Here is a 14,218-nt window from a genome sequence, read left to right on the forward strand (position 1 = left end):
GGAGATATATACAGGGAGTACCAGTACCAGGTCAATGTGGAGCTATATACAGGGAGTACTAGTACCAGATCAATGTGGAGCTGTATACAGGGAGTACCAGTACCAGATCAATGTGGAGCTATGTACAGGGAGTACCAGTAGCAGATCAATGTAGAGCTATATACAGGGAGTACCAGTACCAGATCAATGTGGAGATATATACAGGGAGTACCAGTACCAGATCAATGTTTAGCTATATACAGGGAGTACCAGTACTAGATCAATGTGGAGCTATATACAGGGAGTACCAGTACCAGATCAATGTGGAGCTGTATGCAGGGAGTACCAGTACCAGATCAATGTGGAGCTGTATACAGGGAGTACCAGTACCAGATCAATGTGGAGCTATATACAGGGAGTATCAGTATCAGATCAATGTGGAGCTATATACAGGGAGTACCGGCATCAGATCAATGTGGAGCTGTATACAGGGAGTACCAGTACCAGATCAATGTGGAGCTATATACAGGGAGTATCAGTACCAGATCAATGTGGAGCTGTATACATGGAGTACCTGTACCAGATCAATGTGGAGCTATAAACAGGGAGTACCAGCACCAGATCAATGTGGAGCTATATACAGGGAGTACCAGCACCATAACAATGTGAGGCTATATACAGGGAGTACCAGCACCAGATCAATGTGGAGCTATATACAGGGAGTATCAGTACCAGATCAATGTGGAGCTATATACAGAAAGTACCTGTACCAGATCAATGTGGAGCTATATACAGGAAGTACCTTCACCAGATCAATGTGGAGCTATATACAGGAAGTACCTGTACCAGATCAATGTGGAGCTATAAACAGGGAGTACCAGTACCAGATCAATGTGGAGCTATATACAGGGAGTACCAGTACCAGATCAATGTGGAGCTATATACAGGGTGTATCAGTACCAGATCAATGTGGAGCTATATATAGGGAGTACCAGTACCAGATCAATGTGGAGCTATATACAGGGAGTATCAGTACCAGATCAATGTGGAGCTATATACAGGGAGTATCAGTACCAGATCAATGTGGAGGTATATACAGAAAGTACCTGTACCAGATCAATGTGGAGCTATATACAGGAAGTAACTGTACCAGATCAATGTGGAGCTATAAACAGGGAGTACCAGTACCAGATCAATGTGGAGCTATATGCAGGGAGTACCAGTACCAGATCAATGTGGAGCTGTGTACAGGGAGTACCAGTACCAGATCAATGTGGAGCTGTATACAGGGAGTACCAGTGCCAGATCAATGTGGAGCTATATACAGGGAGTATCAGTACCAGATCAATGTGGAGCTATATACAGGGAGTACCAGCACCAGATCAATGTGGAGCTGTATACAGGGAGTACCAGTACCAGATCAATGTGAAGCTATATACAGGGAGTATCAGTACCAGATCAATGTGGAGCTATATACAGAAAGTACCTGTACCAGATCAATGTGGAGCTATATACAGGGAGTACCTTCACCAGATCAATGTGGAGCTATATACAGGAAGTACCTGTACCAGATCAATGTGGAGCTATAAACAGGGAGTACCAGTACCAGATCAATGTGGAGCTATATACAGGGAGTACCAGTACCAGATCAATGTGGAGCTATATACAGGGAGTACCAGTACCAGATCAATGTGGAGCTGTATACAGAGAGTACCAGTATCAGATCAATGTGGTGATATATACAGGGAGTATCAGTACCATATCAATGTGGAGCTGTATACAGGGAGTACCAGTACCATATCAATGTGGAGCTGTATACAGGGAGTATCAGTACCAGTTCAATGTGGAGCTGTATACATGGAGTACCAGTACCAGATCAATGTGGAGCTATATACAGGGAGTACCAGTACCAGATCAATGTGGAGCTGTATACAGGGAGTATCGGTACCAGATCAATGTGGAGGTGTATACAGGGAGTACCAGTACCAGATCAATGTGGAGGTGTATACAGAGAGTACCAGTACCAGATCAATGTGGAGGTGTATACAGGGAGTACCAGTACCAGATCAATGTTGAGCTGTATACAGAGAGTACCAGTACCAGATCAATGTGGAGCTATATGCAGGGAGTACCAGTACCAGATCAATGTGGAGCTGTGTACAGGGAGTACCAGTACCAGATCAATGTGGAGCTGTATACAGGGAGTACCAGTGCCAGATCAATGTGGAGCTATATACAGGGAGTATCAGTACCAGATCAATGTGGAGCTATATACAGGGAGTACCAGCACCAGATCAATGTGGAGCTGTATACAGGGAGTACCAGTACCAGATCAATGTGAAGCTATATACAGGGAGTATCAGTACCAGATCAATGTGGAGCTATATACAGAAAGTACCTGTACCAGATCAATGTGGAGCTATATACAGGGAGTACCTTCACCAGATCAATGTGGAGCTATATACAGGAAGTACCTGTACCAGATCAATGTGGAGCTATAAACAGGGAGTACCAGTACCAGATCAATGTGGAGCTATATACAGGGAGTACCAGTACCAGATCAATGTGGAGCTATATACAGGGAGTACCAGTACCAGATCAATGTGGAGCTGTATACAGAGAGTACCAGTATCAGATCAATGTGGTGATATATACAGGGAGTATCAGTACCATATCAATGTGGAGCTGTATACAGGGAGTACCAGTACCATATCAATGTGGAGCTGTATACAGGGAGTATCAGTACCAGTTCAATGTGGAGCTGTATACATGGAGTACCAGTACCAGATCAATGTGGAGCTATATACAGGGAGTACCAGTACCAGATCAATGTGGAGCTGTATACAGGGAGTATCAGTACCAGATCAATGTGGAGGTGTATACAGGGAGTACCAGTACCAGATCAATGTTGAGCTGTATACAGAGAGTACCAGTACCAGATCAATGTGGAGCTATATACAGGGAGTATCAGTACCAGATCAATGTGGAGCTAAATACAGAGAGTACCAGTACCAGATCAATGTGGAGCTGTATGCAGGGAGTACCAGTACCAGATCAATGTGGAGCTATATACAGGGAGTATCAGTACCAGATCAATGTGGAGCTGTATACAGGGAGTACCAGTACCAGATCAATGTGGAGCTGTATACATGGGAGTACCAGTACTAGATCAATGTGGAGCTATATACAGGGAGTACCAGTACCAGATCAATGTGGAGCTGTATACATGGAGTATCAGTACCAGATTAATGTGGAGCTGTATACATGGAGTACCAGTACCAGATCAATGTGGAGCTATATACAGGGAGTACCAGTACCAGATCAATGTGGAGCTGTATACATGGAGAATCAGTACCAGATCAATGTGGAGCTGTATACAGGAAGTACCAGTACCAGATCAATGTGGAGCTGTATACATGGAGTATCAGTACCAGATCAATGTGGAGCTGTATACAGGAAGTACCAGTACCAGATCAATGTGGAGCTGTATACAGGAAGTACTAGTACCAGATCAATGTGGAGCTGTATACATGGAGTATCAGTACCAGATCAATGTGGAGCTGTATACAGGAAGTACCAGTACCAGATCAATGTGGAGCTGTATACATGGAGTATCAGTACCAGATCAATGTGGAGCTGTATACAGGAAGTACCAGTACCAGATCAATGTGGAGCTGTATACAGGAAGTACTAGTACCAGATCAATGTGGAGCTGTATACAGGAAGTACCAGTACCAGATCAATGTGCAGAGGTATGAGATATTTAAGGTAGATATGTACATGAAGGCAGCGTAAAGTGACCAGGCATCATGATAGATAATGATAAGAGTAAAATAAAGAACAGAGTAACAGAAGCAAATGATGAGTGTAAAAGTGTGTGTGTGTTTGTAATGTGCACGTGTGTGTGCTTGTGTTGTGTCAGTATGCGTGTGTGTGTGTGTTGTATGTATGTAGTGGATGTGAATGTGTGTGGGTTTTGTGTGGGAGTGTCAATGTAACTGTGTGTGAGTGAGTGTGTATATGGTGGGCATGTATAGTCTAGTGAGGGTGTGTATGGTGGACATTTATAGTCTAGTGAGGGTGTGTATGGTGGGCATTTAGAGTCTAGTGAGGGTGTGTAGGGTCAGTGCAGATAGTCCAAGTACCCATAATTGACTATTTAGAAGTCTTATTTCTTGGGGGAAGAAGCTGTCTCGGAGGCCGTTGGTCCGAGAGCTGGTTGTCCGGTATTGATTGCCGGACGGTGGCAGAGTATATGGCAATTTCTGTGGCCTTCCTCTGACACCGCCTGGTATAGAGGTCCTGGATGGCAGGGAGCTTGGCCCCAGTGATGTACTGGGCTTTTCGCACCACCCTCTGTAGCGATTTGCGGTCAAGGGCGGATGCTTAGAGAACATGCCCTGGTATTCTGTCAGATTGTTAACCTGTTTAAACGATTGTTAACCTGTTTAAACGTTTTGTTAACCTGTTTAAACGCTTTGTCCACATCGGCCACGGAGAGCAAGATCCCTCAGTCATCTGGAAAAACAGGGTCTTTCACACAAATCCTTGAAGCGAGCATAAAAGGCATTTTGCTCGTTTGGGAGTTCTGCATTGCGGGGTAACTCATGGCTGTTTCCGTATGTAATCCGTTACAAAGGGAAAACCTTTGCCCTCCCCCATACTTGGAGCGTCAGAGCCGGTGTAATAGGATTCCACCTTCCTCCTATATTGTCCTTTTGCATGTTTGATGTCTCATCGGAGATTGTAGCGGGCTTTCTTGTATGCGTCCATGTCCTTGTCCCGTTCGTTGTAAGCGGTAGCTCTAGCCTTTAGCCCAGTGCGAATATTGCCTGTTATCCATGGTTTTTGGTTGGGATACATTCTTATACTAACTGTGGGGATGACATCTCTATGCACTTATTGATGAAGCCCGTGACTGTTGTGGTAAACTCCTCAATGCTATTGGATGAATCCCAGAACCTATCCCAGTTTGCACTATCAAAACAGTCTTGTAGCCTTCATCTGACCACTTCCGAGTTGAGCGCATCACTGGTACTTCCTGTTTGAGCTTTTGTTTGTAAACAGGAAGCAGGAGAACGGAGTCATGGTGAGATTTGCCGAAGGGAGGACGAGGAAGGGCCATGGATACATATCTGTGGGTAGAATTAAAGGGGTCTAGAGTTTTGGAGCCCCTAGTGGCACAAGAGATGTGTTGGTGGTAGTAAGGCGGGATGATTTCAAGGCTCTCCGATCTTCATCAATGCAATGAATGTAATAAACCTGGCAGTAGATAAGATTCGTTTCCTGGCCAATTGGTTGACAAGAGAAGGACCAAGTTGGCAGCTGTGATGAACGTGGTTGGGCTGTAACTTCTTTATTTATGAGCCTCCATGGCTGCCTGTGACCTTACATCATACAGAAAAACAGTGTTTCCTGTGTTAAGAAGTTGGGCAAGGTTGAACACAGAACAGTCTGCACAAAAATCTAAACTGACTGAGAAAATCATATGCACTTAAAAAAAATCTATTCTTGTGCACTTTGCTGGTAAGGACTAAACAACAGCAATTCCTACCGCCCGGAAAAGTAGCTACCCCCTCTGCCCCAAGAACCATGTCTACCCATTTTCTCTCCTCTTAACAATCTAAAAGGAGAAGACTTGCTTCAGGATAGTATAGCACTTTAATTCTTCTTTTTGCACAGATTACTGCATGAAAGGGTGAAAGCAAACAGAAGAAATCACTGAAAGCGGGTCTTTTGAGCCATTATCTATGAAATTAGCTTGGTTACCATAGCACATATGCAACCACATGGCATAGGGAGAAATGGCACCTATTGAAACAAAAATAGAGGTCATTTTTGGTTTCAGTGGAAGACGATGCAGATATGCATTTACAATATGACAAGTTGGTTTGGCTCCTGGTCTGCCACTCAGGAGAATCAAGATGATGTTCCCCTGCTCTGCTCACCACTGGTCCGTGGACTAAACGTTTCATGTGAGGGGATATGTTTAACACCATGCAGGCGGCCGGGGCCAGTGTGATCTAAGTGCAGCCAGGCTATCCTCAGACAACTTCCTCCTACCTAATGAAACCTTCCAAGTAAGGAGACAGATAAAGGGACATGGTGGCGGGACATGTGACAGCCAGGCCCCATACAGAGGGATTTGGTTTAGTGAGCCATGCCACAGCTACAGTAACAATCAGCGCTAACAGGACAGAAGCACGCAAGGTGCTGCCAGATTCATTCCTGATTCCAATTTTTAATATCACTTTTGGATCATGAACATTGTGTGGATTAGATTAGATTTGCCACCCTAAGGTTGGTTCACTGTGGGACAGGCTGTTCCTTCACCAGGCAGACCAACATTACAACCCCAAATCCTCAAAATGATCAGATAACATTGTCATTGCAGGTTATATTCCGGTGAATCAAGAGTAATTCACATTATATTATTCTCCAGCAATGTCCTCAATTCTCAGTGAACTAATACACGCTACACTGAGTAGTACACAGCATGCAAATGCCAGCCTGTGCTGTTATACTGCAATACACCAACTTTGCCTCAGAGAGCAGTTAGTCATTGACACAGAGCGAGCAGCACTAGGCCCACACTGCGGTAAAGCCTTTAACGGTTTCCCTTTTGTGCCATCTTTCATTTTGGGCCCTGGAAGCCCCGTCCATGCTGACTCCCCTCCTGCAGCTTGTACCAACTCCCTCCTCTCCTCTCCTCTCCTCTCCTCTCCTCTCCTCTCCTCTCCTCTCCTCTCCTCTCCTCTCCTCTCCCGTTTCTCCCTGGTGGTAGGTAAAGCAGACACCCCTCGCTGCATAGCCGATCGACCATGATAAATGTTTAAGTTATGCACCATTTGACAGCCAATAAAAATCAGTGGCGACCGAGACTTAATCAGCGACATAGGTGCTCCCTGTCTAACAGGATAAGTGCAGGAGCAGGGATGAAGAGAGAGAGAGAGAGAGAGAGAGAGAGAGAGAGAGAGAGAGAGAGAGAGAGAGAGAGAAATAGAGAGAAATAGAGAGAGAAAGAGAAAGAGAGAGAGAAATAGAGAGAGAGGAAGGGAGAAAGAGAGAGAGGGAGAGATAGAGAGAGAGAGAGGAAATGAGAAATAGAGAGAGAGAGGAAGGGAGAAATAGAGAGGGAGAGAGAGATGTATAGAGAGAATGCTAAGGATCTAATCGCCAGCCAAGACCACCAACACGCTACAGATTTCTCTAACACCGCCCTTAAAGCACTTGTCTCACTCAAGCGTGGCGGGACTTCCATTTCTACTCCACCAATTCAGGAAGTGTTTTGGGAAAAGGTTGCTAAAACCCCTGGCCTTATCACAGGGCGACATGGGGTGGAAAAGGTACTGTACACATTACAGTTATCATTTACATAGAGGATAAAATATAATTATGTGGAATGTACCTGCTATGCTGCTTAACCCACTCAGTGAGTTGGTCTAGTTCACTTCCATTTACCCCTGGACTCTGTTTGAACCTGATAGCTGTCTCATCTGTCTCGGTTTTCCCTCTGCAGTTATCTCTCTCGCTCCCTCGTTCTCCCTCCATCCCTTGCTCTCTCTCTCTCTTTGATGTGACACTCCTTTGGTGTGAATCAAGCGCCGTCTCGTGGAGCCCAATAACACAGTGATGAAATCACATTTTTCAGAGAGAGGGCTTTGATTGCCAGCTACAACATGTTTTACAATCTCACCGTGTTGAGCATTAGAAATCAAACCCAGCAGCAAACAGCTACTCCATACGATCCAGAATATATTTGGTAGTCATGGAAAACATACATGTATGACATTTTTCCTTCCATTCGCGGGAGATCATTATCACTGGGAATGAAAAGGAAAATGGTCCCTGTAAAGTAGAGCAGGATTACTATTGCAACAACACATCCCCAGTAGGGTAAAACTAACCTGTCTCACGCCGGTCTAAACCCAGCTCACGTTCCCTATTAGTGGGTGAACAATCCAACGCTTGGTGAATTCCGCTTCACAATGATAGGAAGAGTGTGTATGTTTCCTCTTCAATATGCCACATAATATGGTCAGATTGAAATTCTGCCATCTACCAGAATAGGAATACTGTGTATGTTGTATAAAAAACTAAACAGATGAGATGTTTTACAAACTCTAAAGTCAGTATTATGATTTATAACATTGGGATCTTTTGAAGCACAGCCAGATGATGCAGATGGTAGCATTATCCCTAAAAGTGGCCTGTGGGCAAAGACCTCAGATACTCTTACAACACACAATGTGACTACTACATTCTCCCTAGATGAATTAACACAGACAGACACCCACAGATCCATCCCTCCGTTCCCCGTGTCTCAGTAGTCTGCCTTGTTGAGAGACTGTGTTGTAGAACCTTATGCTGAGGTCGGAGAGGAGGCGTTAATTAATCCTCTGTTAGCGTCAGTGCATCACACACACACACACACACACACACACACACACACACACACACACACACACACACACACACACACACACACACACACACACACACACACACACACACACACACACACACACACACACACACACACACACACACACACACACACAAACATACACACACACACACTCCCTGTTCACCCACAACTGTATGGCTGTGCACGACTCCAATACCATCATTATGTTTGCCAACGACACAACATGGTAGGCCTGATCACCGACGACGATGAGACAGCCTATAGGGAGGAGGTCAGCCCACCTGGCAGTGTGGTACCATGCCCACAAGCTCTCCCTCAATGTCAGTAAGACAAAGGAGTTGATCGTGGACTACAGAAAACGAAGGGCCAAGCACGCCCCCATTCACATCAAAGGGGTTGTAGTGGAGCGGGTTGAGAGCTTCAAGTTCCTAGGTGTCCACATCACTAAGGATCTATCATGGTCTAAACACACCAACACAGTCGTGAAGATGGCATGGCAACGCCTCCCCCCTCAGGTGGCTCAAAAGATTTGTCATGGGCCCTCAGATCCTCAAAAACTTATATACTGTAGCTACACCATAGAGAGCATCTTGACTGGCTGCGTCACCACCTGGTATGGTAACTGCTTGGCATCTGATCACAAGGCGCTACAGAGGAGAGCGCGTACATCCCAGTACATCACTGGGGCCGAGATCTACTCTACCCCCACACACTGGACTCTACCCACACACACTGGACTCTACCCCCACACACTGGACTCTACCCCCACACACTGGACTCTACTCACACACACTGGACTCTACCCACACACACTGGACTCTACCCCCACACACTGGACTCTACCCACACACACTGGACTCTACCCACACACACTGGACTCTACCCCACACACACTGGACTCTACCCCCACACACTGGACTCTACCCCCACACACTGGACTCTACCCCCACACACTGGACTCTACCCCCACACACTGGACTCTACCCCATACACTGGACTCTACCCACACACACTGGACTTTACCCACACACATTGGACTCTACCCACACACTGACTCTACCCACACACACTGGACTCTACCCACACACACTGGACTCTACCCACACACACTAGACTCTACCCACACACACTGGACTCTACCCACACACACTGAACTCTACCCACACACACTGGACTCTACCCACACACACTGGACTCTACCCGCACACTGACTCTACCCACACACACTGGACTCTACCCACACACACTGGACTCTACCCACACACAGGACTCTACCCACACACACTGGACTCTACCCACACACACTTGACTCTACCCACACACTGACTCTACCCACACACGGACTCTACCCACACACTGGACTCTACCCACACACTCACACTGATACCCCAACACACATATAACATGCACACACATACATACTGACGCCACAGACACACACATTCACACTGACGCCACAGACACACACACTCACACTGATACCCCAACACACATATAACATGCACACACATTCATACTGACGCCACAGACACACACATACATACTGACGCCACAGACACACACATACATACTGACGGCACAGACACACACATTCATACTGACGCCACAGACACACACATTCATACGGACGCCACAGACACACACATTCATACTGACGCCACAGACACACACATTCATACTGACGCCACAGACACACACATTCATACTGACGCCACAGACACACACATACATACTGACGCCACAGACACACACACATTCATACTGATGCCACAGACACACACATTCATACTGACGCCACAGACACACACATTCATACTGACGCCACAGACACACACACATTCATACTGACGCCACAGACACACACATTCATACTGACGCCACAGACACACACACATTCATACTGACGCCACAGACACACACATTCATACTGACGCCACAGACACACACATTCATACTGACGCCACAGACACACACACATTCATACTGACGCCACAGACACACACATTCATACTGACGCCACAGACACACACATACATACTGACGCCACAGACACACACACATTCACACTGACGCCACAGACACACACACTCACACTGATACCCCAACACACATATAACATGCACACACATTCTTACTGACGCCACAGACACACACATACATACTGACGCCACAGACACACACATTCATACTTACGCCACAGACACACACATTCATACTGATGCCACAGACACACACATTCATACTGACGCCACAGACACACACATTCATACTGACGCCACAGACACACACATTCATACTGACGCCACAGACACACACATTCATACTGACGCCACAGACACACACACATTCATACTGACGCCACAGACACACACATACATACTGACGCCACAGACACACACACATTCACACTGACGCCACAGACACACACACTCACACTGATACCCCAACACACATATAACATGCACACACATTCATACTGACGCCACAGACACACACATACATACTGACGCCACAGACACACACATACATACTGATGCCACAGACACACACATTCACACTGACGCCACAGACACACACATACATACTGACGCCACAGACACACACATTCATACTGACGCCACAGACACACACATTCACACTGACGCCACAGACACACACATACATACTGACGCCACAGACACACACATTCATACTGACGCCACAGACACACACATACATACTGACGCCACAGACACACACACATTCATACTGACGCCACAGACACACACATTCATACTGACGCCACAGACACACACATTCATACCGACGCCACAGACACACACATTCATACTGACGCCACAGACACACACACATTCATACTGACGCCACAGACACACACATCCATACTGACGCCACAGACACACACATTCATACTGATGCCACAGACACACACACATTCACCCTCACCACATACGCTGCCTGCTAGTCACTTTACCTCTAGCTATATGTACAGTACATACTTACCTTAATTACCTGGTAACCCTGCACATCGACTAGGTACTGATACTCCCTGTATACAGCCATGTTATTTTCTACTCCCTATATACAGTATATTATTTGTACTTGTTATTTTTATATGTTATTTACTGTGTCGCTATTTCCTATTTTTTTCTTATTCTCTTTACAGTTTTTTTCGATTGCTAATCGACAGTGGGCACAACTGGAGTCATATGTGCAAAACTCTAACTACAGTCTGCACTACCAACAGTCACCTGAGCTAAACAGTTCACATCACCTGCAAAACTCATTCCAAGCAACACAACTCTTAATAACACATGGCTCAAAACACGCTCAGTGCAGCCAAACACTATGCACAACCCTCACTGAGATAACACACACTGTCACTCAGAACACACTGAGAGTAAAAACACTAGCATCAAACACCAATACAGAAAATACAAACTTTTCATCTTTACAGTTTGAACAATTTCAGTGACTTCATACAAAGTAATATTTTCTTCAAAGAAAAGAGTGACATTCTTTCACATGATTTATTACATTTTTTAGAACATAACAATTCTTTAAGGTAAATGAAAATTAGCAGTTTGCTTCAATAGTCTGTAGTAATTTACGGAATTACAGTAATGAGAAAAAAAAGGTAGAAACTAAAAGTACATACTGTAATTCGAACAAATAATTGAGGGGCTAATCCTGCCTCTCTCTAGCATCAGGCCACAGGTTTTCTTCAACATCACATCTAATGTTTTCTCTTGCCATGCACCTGGGGAAGAACCTTCTGGAGTGCCTTATCCATCCCTGCCAGTCCTCTGGACTCGTGTCCTCACATCCGGCATGCATGGCTTCCAAAAGAGACATTTGGTCATGTGGGTGGTGACCAAACACTTTCCACCTCCAGGCAGAGAAAAACTCCTCTATTGGGTTGAGGAAGGGTGAATATGCAGGCAGGTACAAAACCATAAATCTGTGATGTGCTGCAAACCAATCTGTGACAGCTGCAGAGTGGTGAAAAGCAACGTTATCGCAAACTATGACAAAAACTTGGGGGTTTCTTACTGGCTCCCCCTGTTCTGCTGGCACTAACTGAGCATAGAGCTGTTCTAGGAAAGCTATAAGCCTTTCTGTGTTGTATGGGCCAATGAGTGGTGTGTTGAGAAGCAAACAATCATTGGCCATTGCAGCACTCATGGTGATATTTCCCCCCCTTTGGCCTGGAACCTCCACAGTGGCCCTTTGACCCATAACATTCCTTCCTCTGCTCCGTGTTTTGGCAAGGTTAAATCCAGCTTCATCGATAAATACAAATGAATGTGGTCTTTCCAGTGCTTCCACCTCCATTACTCTCTGAAAAACAGTAAGTGCACAGTTTTACTGTAGAAATGCTAGTGGTTTTTTTTCCTGCGCATCTGAAAATATTTTTCCTCTTCCCCCTGTTGGGGGCAGCCTTTGGGTCCTGTTGTGAAAATATATTTTACAGTCAAACTTACTGTAATATACATCTGTGTAAATATTCTATCATTGCAATACAAAATAGATTCCTGTAATGTTTTCATTTACTGTAAGGATGTAACTCTCACCTGTTTGCATGATGGAAAATTCCCATTACAGATGCCACTGTGGATCTTTGCAGATTGGGTTGCACCCTCAACCCTGCCTCTCTCAATGAGAGACCATGGTTCACGACATGGTCTATAAGTGTAGCCCTTATTTCATCTGAAATAACAGCTCTTTGTCTTCTTTGTCTTCCTCCACGCATCCGCCCTCTCCCTGCCACCCTTCTCCCTCCACGAACCCATCTTCCTTGTTCCATTTCCAAAATGAGTCTTTCTGAGCTCTACCTATATATACTGTAATATGTGTGTGTGTTCACTAACAAGTCTAAAACAAGACACCTGCTTAGCCTTTCAGCTGAAATTGCAATCAGCAGTGTTTGAAAGGCACAAGGCTGAAATCTATTCCGTTTTGAATGTGTGGTTCACAGTTTTGACAGCAGTGTGTTAGCATTTGAACAAAGTGCTGTAAATCCACAGTGTTGTGCAGGTTGTGGTTAAAATCATGGGATAAGTGTGTAGAGTTTTGAAAACTGTGTTCAAGCAATGAAAAACGAACTAGAGTTTGGTCCACATCTGCTGCTGCTGTGCAGACTGTAGTTAGAGTTTTGCACATGTGACTCCAGTTGTGTCCACTGTCATTTAGCAATCGAAAAAAACTGTAATACTGCATTGTTGGAAAATGACCCGTAAGTAAGCATAGTCTATACCTGTTGTCTACAAAGCATGTCACAAATAAAATGTTATTTGATTTGACTCTCTCTCTCTCTCTCACACACACACACACGCACACACACACACACACACACACACACACACACACACACACACACACACACACACACACACACACACACACACACACACACACACACACACACACACACACACACACACACAGTCTGCCAAAAGATGCCTTGAAGCAGTAAGCCCTCTTGAAATTTGCATGGAATTCCAGTTGATCAGAAAAGGTTCACCTTAATCCGCCTAAGTGTCCAACGTGGCCTCAGAAAATTCCATATTATTCTGTACGTAAATTTGAGACACTCCATTTAGATTTCGTATGGTATGTATTAATTTCTGGATGTCCATCATCCATTACGTATGATTTGTTACAAATTGTAATTTGTTAAATATGTTCCGAATTTGCAAACGTACAATATGTTCCGAATTTGCTAAACGTGTGATATGCTATGAATTCCAATTTGTTGTGGCCAACATTAGCTAGTTGCCTAGGTGGCTAATGTTAACTCTAGGGGTTAAG

Source organism: Oncorhynchus mykiss, chromosome 19 (assembly GCF_057628025.1).
Source record: "Oncorhynchus mykiss isolate SJ-2025 chromosome 19, ASM5762802v1, whole genome shotgun sequence".
Lineage (NCBI taxonomy): Eukaryota > Metazoa > Chordata > Actinopteri > Salmoniformes > Salmonidae > Oncorhynchus > Oncorhynchus mykiss.